Source organism: Lissotriton helveticus, chromosome 11, assembly GCF_964261635.1.
Source record: "Lissotriton helveticus chromosome 11, aLisHel1.1, whole genome shotgun sequence".
In the NCBI taxonomy this organism is placed as follows: Eukaryota; Metazoa; Chordata; class Amphibia; order Caudata; family Salamandridae; genus Lissotriton; species Lissotriton helveticus.
The window spans coordinates 728,937,596-728,947,770 of NC_136072.1; the positions used below are offsets into that span (position 1 = coordinate 728,937,596).

The 10,175-nt window shown below is 40.8% G+C and overlaps 1 long non-coding RNA gene across 1 annotated transcript; it reads left to right on the top strand.

The window, feature by feature from the left end:
- The first annotated feature begins 7,430 nt into the window (after window positions 1-7,430).
- On the top strand, window positions 7,431-8,947 carry LOC144791126 (uncharacterized). The gene is made up of 6 exons (XR_013602302.1): window positions 7,431-7,477; window positions 7,599-7,687; window positions 7,805-7,885; window positions 8,001-8,081; window positions 8,171-8,295; window positions 8,825-8,947. It is a non-coding gene; the product is annotated as an uncharacterized LOC144791126 (long non-coding RNA).
- The last annotated feature ends 1,228 nt before the right edge of the window (window positions 8,948-10,175 follow it).

Here is a 10,175-nt window from a genome sequence, read left to right on the forward strand (position 1 = left end):
ACTTTGCACTGAGTTGCCCAGAGCATGTCAGCAGCTGAAAATTGATGTGATAAGCATAAGGTTTGTAAATGGACTCTGTTTGCCTTGCCTTACTTGCTTTGCGCTGGTGACCCGATGAGGCCAATTGGCAGACAGCTCTTGAAGTATTTGGTGTACTTTGTGTTTGGCTACCATTTTTAGAGTCAGGTAAAACGGCAGGCAGATTCGATGACATCAGGAGAGTGAGTACATTTCCCCAGTGAGTGCCGACTGATTGCAGATTGGGAGGCGATCATTAAGTCCCTTGCGGGACATTGGGGCCTTAATAAAGTCTTACTTGAAGTTTATGGTCAGCTGTGTCCCAACCTGAGTGCCTTTACTAGATCGGGACAGCGGCCATCTTGTCACTCCGGGGGTGCATGGATTTGAGCTCTGGAAGTACAAGGGTCCGACTTAAAGGTGAATTAACTCACACTGGTACTCTAAGTCCGGCTCTAAGTTTGCATTCCATTATACTCATCTCAAGAACATATGTATTGTATTTTACTGTACATAGAGAGCTGTCCACAGGCATGGCAAAACGTGTCTTTATGGGGAAAATGCATACCCATCAAGCTCTTGACCGAAAATTCTGAGTCATGTGAAGTCTTTATTAGGCTGATCCTATTAAGCTGAATAGAGTGCAAACACTTTTTGGGCAGAGTTCAAGCTTTAAAGAGGATAACTCCCTTAAAGTATTTGGAGGCATTTTGTTTCGTAGGCATTTGAATGTCTGCAAAAAGAAGCTAACATCTAGCATAGGAAGGTCAGTTGACAGATAAACAACTTGCTATGCAAGTAGAGAAAGCTGCGCCTGCGCCCATTGTCACTTTGTTTGCTGATGGAAAATTGGCCACAGCTGTAGCTTGTTGAATTCCTAAAAAAATACACAATAACACAAAAAGGCAGAGAGTATTTTAAGACCAGCAGGTACAGACTATGGGTGGATCCACTTTGATCTTTGATGAGTACCGTTTGTACTAGTATCTTTATGATTTTTATTTCACTAACGCACTTTACAGCAGAGTGACTCTAATAGGTCCTGACCACTGACTCTATTCCTCTTTAGGGTTGATTTCAGAGCAGAAAAATGTTGACCCATTGATATAGTAGTCAGAGATGAGTTTCCTCCCTGCTTCTCCTCACTGTTTTAATCCTATCCCTGGCAGACAGATTAACATTGGAGGGTCTGACCTGGCAACAGTTTTATTCTGTATTACCCTCTGTAAACAACTTTTGCACTCTGCTTAGTTCGCTCACACCTTAGACTCTCATAGGGCAGTTTGAACATTCAGCAATTCCTCCTACTTCAGCAGCCCACACCATGACAAGTCTTTGGGGTGTGCGGAGGTACCCTATGAGGAAGCATGCCACCACAGGGTGGTTGAGGGTTCCCGTCCTAAATAAAGTTTTCTTCTCTTTCTGTCAGAAACACTAATTTGCAATACGTTTCTCTACATTCAACCCATTTTCTAGTTGCTAGGACCGGGCTCATTGAATTATTTCCGTGCTACAAAGCCTGTAGCACATTGTTGTCAAATACATTGGATTGTGTCATCAGTGATGTCATCAATTATGTCATTTGTAATTCTGATTTGCGATGACCTTTTGAATGATTTTTATTTGTTTTATGAAAAGTTAGTGATAGATGTATATTGCTAATGCTCATGCATCCCCCTGCATATGTGACAAAATGTCCACTGTGTAGGCCCCCATAACCAGTGTGGTCAGATGGTAAACAATAACAAGCATTATTAAAACAAATAGATGTTTAAAGCAAGATCTATGGGCTTTGCCACTACTTGTTTAAACTGTTTAAACTAGATTAAGACGCATGGTTTGTGATATATACACCTCTGTTGATTTGCCAGTCACAGAATAAACAAGCATTTAATTTGCTGGTAACTTCAGGGGTTGTGTGACAGTTTTATACCTGTGAAAATTGTGTGCTGCTGATGAAGTTATTCTAATCGGCAGCTGGTACTGTAGTGGGTACATTCATGATACCTTGGTGCTCTGTGTCAATGCCATGGTGATCAACAGGAATGTGGGGTCCCTATATGGATCCTGTTGTGGTTTTCCTAAGCATATGAGAAATAATTTGCTTATATCTTTATTTTGAAGTTATTCAGTAAATAGCAATACACTGTTTAACTAGCACAAATACGGTAACGTCTCAAAGCTCTAATAAATGATGTTAAGATTTGCCAACCGTATGATGTTCAGTTTATCTGACTCAGAAAAGACAGGAAATGGAGTAGGCATAGCTGGGATTCATGTCTGCAACATGTAAATTCTCAGATCGAGGAATGTGCTGGGCTGTTAAACTGATATTTCTTGACAGTATCTTTCATACAAGAACCACTGGAATTGTGCGATTTTGTGACTGCTGCCCTTTCTGTTTAATTGTACATTTCCCACTTGTGTCACATTATCCACCATTCACTGGATAATTTCCAAGAATTCGACCTAAAAAAATATTTCTAACTAAAAGAGATCAAATGTTACTCGAAGGTATGTGATGGATATTAAAATAGCATTTATTGAGCATTACAAAGATATCATCATGTGATGTGATTATAGCTATAGACAATCAATTGGCAGGAACATCTGCATTACAGCAATATGTGGGATGAGAAGTGTCCTTTCAGCATCACATTGTGCAATTGTCCATATAATGTATCACAGGATTATAGCATCACTATTATACCAGTCTGTGGTTACTCCATAGCAGCTGCAGGACCCTTTTAAATGTTTTGTTTTTCTCTGACAGTTTTAATGCGTGTTAAAATAACAAAATAACAAAATAATACTGCTTTGGAATGTGCCACATTTTGCTGCATAACTAAGTTAACCCTGTTGCATAATTTGGTCCCCTTTGCCCTATTATTCCAGTTACACTCTAACTGCAACATTAGGGCAGCACTTTAAACAATTCAAAATCACTACTTTTCAACACTTCATAAAAATACTTGGACGATGTATAACTTTCTGCAAAATATTCCAAGGCTGAAGTTAGAACAGTAAACAAGCCCCCAGCCAACATTTGGGGGAAAGTTGTGCTTTCACCAAATATGCTATGAATAAAGTTGGAATAATAAATTTGACCTCCCACTTTCTGACACAACCACTGCCGCCCTGGGGGCGCAGCTCAAGGTAAGAAACACAAGCGGTGCCCTGATCTCATGCTTTCGTGCATGCAAACACTGACAAGTCACCGACAAAAAAACAAAATGTGGGACTAAAAAAAAGTAACACAACACAGCCGAGATCTTGGACCGTGGGCCTGCAGTCTTCAACCTCCCTTCATAAATGATTCGCGGGTACCTTGGTTGATCGGCGTAGCCCTGTGATCAGACAATGAATAACAATCAATGCTCTAGGATTAAAAACTCGAGCTCATTAGAATTCAGGATACAGGTCCCGCGCCTCCCGCCTTCCTCGGCCTGTCTCCTCTGTTTTCGCTCGTCGACTCACTGTTTGCGCCGCCTGGTAATATGCATGCGCCTGGCATCGGCCGGGTGCCATGTGTGTTTTCCAAGGTGCTCCATTGTGATTTAGCGAGAGTTTGAAGCTCGCTTAATAGACTCTTCAAACACACTGTTGATGATCTCTGATTATATCAAGACTTTTCCCAGGCGGCCCAATTTCGTCTCTCTCATGTGAGGCTTCCCGCGCGCGCACTCGGAAGACGCGTGGACTGGCGCAGCGAGAGGGGCTGCGATAACCACCTCTCGCGGCAGCTTATTTAATGAAATAAAATCTAAATCTGTAGCGGTAATAAGGCTCGCCACGCTTTATCCGTGTGTCCTCTCATCTCGCCCATCTGTCTCTCTTTCATCAACAGCCACCCTGTGCGGCATGGACTTGCAGCCTCTTCTCTCAGCATCTTCCGCCAGAGACTCGTCCTGTTGGGCTCGTGGCACTATTTAATCACCGTTCCTGGTCCTTTGCACGAGGACATTGGGCGAACCGCACATTCGGACTTCCTTAACTATCAGTAAAGTTACTAGAAATCCATTATCTACCTCAGGTTTCTAAAGAGGTCTCGTGCTGCTCCAAGGCAGGCGCGATTAGCTGATCCAGACCTGGTCCTTCTTTCATTTCTGGTATAGGTGGCCTTTTGTTTTTCCAAAATAAAAAAAAATAGGCCTGATAGACTACTAACACTTTTTTATGGGATAACTCGAGATCACAGTTTTTATCTATAGTTAGTAACTATAGTATCTATCATGGAATATACCTATAACTGGTATCTTTAGTAGTTATGGATAGTGGCAATCACATATAAAGGACTAATAGGATTTACTTACAGCATGTACCTTAACCATCGACAAATAGAACCAAGTATGGCATCTACGGTGCCATAAATGTAATTCATATCTTTTAACCAATTGGAAGAAGCTCTGTATTTCTTGGTATATGCCTGATTTCCCTATCCATTCTGTGTTGTAGGCAGAGAATGGTAAATTATTTTTTCACCAATATTTGTTTTTTACATTCCTTTGCGTAACATCTTGAAAGCAGAATACTACACATAATCACCTGAACTAAACACTAACATTTTGGGTCCCCAGAGTAGCATGCAACTCGTCAAAAAGTGTTTCAATGTCTCTTGAGGGTTGTAAGCATTATATAAATGATGATACAATAAAATAACACATAAAACTACAGTGGTATTATTTAAATTCTGGCACATAATTTATTACATCAGTGGATCACACGTAATCATAAAACAAGGGCGAAGAAACATGAAAATGGTTTGGTCCGTGTGTGGTGTGGGAGCACACCACACAACCATCTGTGTCCAAGCAACAAGGTATGGACAAAATTTCATGCAGTGGCTTAAGACATTACTACAGCAAATCAAAAAGATGATGGATGGAATGCTGACCATTGACAAGCATTCACCCAAAGTCACAGATCTGGATTAAATCCTTAGTTTTTTTGCTCACCATGCCACCCCAGTTTGGACCCATACATATGCAAATCAGTCTTGACCCAACCCGAATGGCCAAGTCCTCCCTGGACCAGAAAACAAGCATCCTGGGACTGGTTTTGAGGTATCACCCCCCCCCCCCCTCCATCAGCCAATCTAGCTAGAAATCCGGTGGCATAGTGAGCAAAGGACCCATGTCAGGCATACCCTTACCACTTAGGGTGACTGTAGCTTGTTGTGTTTGAAATAAAACATTACTGCCACATACACACAATACATCTCGGTATGAGTGATAGAAGTTCTAGGCCTACGCCACAAACCCTAATCGCTGCGATAGATACATCCAGCGGATGCCCCAGCAAATCTAGGATGTGAGTTCTATGTGAGTATTTTGTCATTTCACTCATGGAGCATGAAGTCTGGACCAAAATGTTTAGCTAGAGCATCATACTCGGTAGGTATTTGCTCCACAGCCATGCCCAGTTATCAGAGAGTTCTCAATGAAATCACACTGTTCCTCCAAGTCATATCAAGCAAACATTTAGCCAGAGCAATGCCTTGAGCAAGGAATCAAATCTAATATTGAGATTTTTTTTCCTTGTTACCCAAGGGTAAAGCCTGGGTGATTTAACCAGCTGCCATGTCGAGAAGACAGTCATATTACTCCACCCTTGTATCTAAGAACCGGTAAACATATCACATTTCAACCCATGTCCCTGAAATTTGTCCTGCAGTAGATCACTGTGTGTGCCATCAGAAGAGTAAGTAGGATACGCCTTATGTGATCTACAAGAGTCACATAAGCCCTCCTCATGTATTAATAGTTTATCAGTTAAAATAATTGCTTTGGGAAGCAGATATAGAATGCTGACATGACAATCTGCAACGTATTCCACAGAGTTTGTTTCCTGGCTTGTACCCTTTTTCCCTCACACGGCAGATGGCCATAGCCTTGCAATGGGGTAGTTCATTATACTGGAGATTGTCTATTCCCCTCCACCAATGAAGGCTGCATTTGCTCTTTAAATTTACAGAACCTTCTGGAAGCCAGGCCAGGCCTTTGGAGCCCCTGAAGCAGGAGACTAAAAATTAAGAAAACTCATACCTTGGTCTTCAAAATACGGTTGAAATGTATTAAAAGTGATTAACTGATCACCTAAATAGAGTAGTCCAAAGCCCTACAGTTCACCTACGACACATTGAAATCAATGATAAGATGTTACCTTTCCTAAATACTAAGGGCCTCATTACGATGTTGGGCAGAATCACTTCCACCCGACACCGCATCCGTCGGTCATGGGACTGACCGACACCAGGTCAGCAGTCCCGACCACCTCATTAGGATGCGACCGAACATTGTTCGTTCCCATTTCTACATTTTACTATGCAAGCTTACATTCTGGCCTTAAACCAGCCATAATACATGTTCTCATAGTAAAATGGGAGATCGGTTTAATTCCTGCACCATGTGGCAGGTACCTCAAGGTGCCTGCCACAAGGTGCAGGGATTAACAAGGGAGCACCATAGGTGCCCCCTCGGCCTCCAATCGGAGGTTGTGCACCCAGAGGGCCCTGCTGGAGCCACCAAAGATGCTTTCTGCCAGATTACTGCAGCGTGAAACATACTGGATAGATTTTTTATGCACAGGAATTCCTAATGGTTTGAATGATCGTCTAGATTTGGGATGCTTTTTATAAATACAATGTGAAGCTTGACTGTACACAGGACTTATAGAGTTATAGGGAGTTTTTATATATTTTGTATACATTACTGTTTGACATTTATTTTCAGTTCATTTTTTTCTTTACTGTTTTTTTATGATAATATGCTCTAGGGAGAGTCAGCCGGTTAAGCTCCATATACCTATGGTTCACGCTGACCTTTGAGATGTCATTGATTTATGACACAGATAAGCGAGGTATTATGGAATAGTATTCTCTGTTTGTATATATGTTAACCAAAAATGCCCGATGTTCTGTGGTAATCATTGAGGGACAGGGTTTTACACTGTTTTGTTTATAACATGTTACTACAGAGAGGGCGCAATGTAATTAACACCGATCAATACTCAAATGACATGTGCACCAGTCATATATATCCATTGATCCATATTTACTATACGAGGTTAGTATTCCATAGAACTTTAAGCACCCATGTGAGAGGCAGGAGTCTTCTAACAGCTACTCCGTAGTTTATCTTTTTACACTTGGTTGCAACCAACAATATTATTTACGTCCCCCAGTATTTACATCCTGGCTCTTCCTCATACTTTAATAGCTTTGAGGATCGTTACGTTCACCAGCAGTGTTAAAAACATCCCATCACACACACAAATTTCTCTCCTCGCAGTTATATGCGTTCACTGCCATTGATCTTTCTGGGACTACAATTCCCAGAGATAACCCTTGCAGCACGAGGCCCAAGGAACATCTTTAAATATCAGTATAGTAACCTTGCGCGGTAAGATGGTCGCACACATCGAGCACACTCCTAGATTGTGCACAACTCTGATCCACCAGGTAAATTATGCGTGCAGCTTGCTAGTACATCGGTTTTCCGTGTTCAGTTTATTCTATTTTTTATCACACATAGCTGCAGTTCGCAACTTTAGAAATTAGCGCTTGTTTATGTTTTCCACAGATTTGGCGACGAAACCACTGTGGTACCACGCGCCTCACGTGTTCCCTCATATATCTATGTCACTGGTTCCTTGCCAGCAACCTAATAAGGTACGCCTTATACTCACCGTTATACATTACATAAAACTGAGCACGATATTGCTGAGATTTCCTAATGTGGTAATAGCACGTCATTTACGTGATGCTATTATATCTGTCACTTTACAGACTAAGAAGCCGGGATGAGATATTTCTTATATTTTTCGGCACTTGCAGATTGTGTACTTTGAACCTCAGAGACCTATACAGGTACGCAACATGTCGATTGTCTCGGGCACATTGATAGTTATTAGTGTTCGTCACACATGCGCCACTGAAGGCTACATTTTGTCATTGTTTTCGTTTTTTTGTCTTTACCTGTAAGGCCTGAACAATCTCCCTTATACCGGAAATCTTGGGTTCCCTCCAGCAACGTGTTAGTACTCGCAGGCTCCACTCGATTGAGGTAAAATAGGTTCTATCATTATAATACTGTTTATCGTTTCTATGACAAACATTTTATCCTCTATCACATGACACATTTTACATCTTTAGCTTTCAGCGTCCACGCGTCTAGGAAAGCCTAGGTTTATCTGAAGGCCAGTACCACCTCTTTTATACCGGACATCTTGGGTTCCCTCCAGCATTGTGTTAGTACGTGTAGGCTCCACTACATTGAGGTAAATCAGGTCCTGTTTTATCATTATCATACTGTATTACACCACATATGTTGTATCTTCAGCTTCCAGTCGCTTCGTGTCTAGGAAAGCTTAGGTTTACACACAGAGCTTAGGAATCCACTCCATAGCCACATTATATTACAGAGGTACCTAATACTACAACTAAGAGGAATAGTGTACACCATAGCGACATCATTTGCATCTTGTTTATTACCCAGGTATTCTTTACTAAGTTCCATTTTGTCTAACTAGCATCCATTTAATCGTATGTTTAGGTTGTTTTTTCTGTTTATGTACTCATAGCAATGTATCGTTAGTTGATGTATATTTATAAGGATTTGTGATGCACGTTTATTTCCACCCTATGCATGATTTAGCAACGTTGGCAACATCATATGTAGTGATAAATGAAATGTTTTTCTTTTGTTCCCCCCGAAGTGTCTGAAAATAACGGTTACAGTGTTTATTTTCTTGATATTACATTGTACCATAATTTTTCATTGATTAGTTGTTTGTATATATCTTGTAGGATCTTGCCCCTGACGAAGGGTACCTTCAGGTCCCGAAATGCTTTGGGCACCATGTCGTCAGAAAATTGAATCAACAGTTTTATGAGTGACTATGAATCATGTTCTTCAGCTGACAAAGAGAGATGTGTCAGCAACATATATGGTCCTCAACTCATTTACTGTGAAAGTATCCACTAATTCACATTTGCTCCAAATTGATTTTTATGTACAAAAAGACTTACATCTGTGATGTGTTTTTTCTGAAAACTGGATACACTATATATATTTGCAGAAAAATAAAATATTAAATATCCAAGCTAATATAATTTTATAGTAGTGATTACTTTGAATTTGTTGTTGTAAGATTGGAAAAGGGTTCTTTTCCTTGTAGGAACAGTGCACTCTACAAGTAGGTTCCCCCTGCTTCCCCCCAATTATGGTTTCCATGTTAGACAGACCGGCCTGGAAACCATGTCGGAAACCGTCATCATAATCTCAAGGGCAGAAAGGCCCATCCTTGAGATTACTTGACGCATTCCTACTGGGGGATGGGCTCTCCGAGCCCGTCGGAAGCCAGCCGGAACGACCGGTTGGATTCCTTTCCTACCGCCTCCAATGAAAATGAGGCGGTCGGAAAGGAATCTGACTGGCATATTATGATGTGATTCGGAAGGCTCCGACCGATGGTCTCCGACCGACTTAGTCTGTGATGCTGGGAGGAGTGGGAGGAGGTACACAACTGTCAACATTTTGAGAACGTGGGTTTTTGAGACACTTTAAAGATAATTATTTGTTCCACAGACCTTAGTAATGTTTAATTCACAGTCCATCATGTTTAGAGTTTAAATATTTTGAACTCAAATGTAATTCTAATTCTCATTTCCAATTATTCAAAATAAAAGCATGGTTCTTACTCATTTAGTTGAAACCGCTAAAAAGAATAGGCAACATAAAGAGGTCTGGCTTGTATTAGGTGTAAGTTCATTATTATGTGAAATGTTTGTTTGCAATAACAAAATACTACAGTTATGGACCTAAATGCTGGTCATTGCTTTGGTTTACTTCTAAGAAAGTGTCACTCAACGGTGTGAAATAGAAACTCACTCATACACACACTGAAACCATAGATTGGTCACACTTAAGCAATCTAAAAATATGGCAGCTATGTCTATAGAGTTGATTGCAAACTGTTATAGGTTACAAACTCAATGTTTTCAAGGGAGGGGGTACTTATCAATTGCGTTTGAATGGACTTTTCTGATTTTGGGATCAGTTTCTATAATCTGTACAACTTTATCTATGAGCAGGCTACCTTGCTGATAGAAGACGTTGACCTGGCTGTAGAAACAAAGCTCATAAGTAGTAAAACAT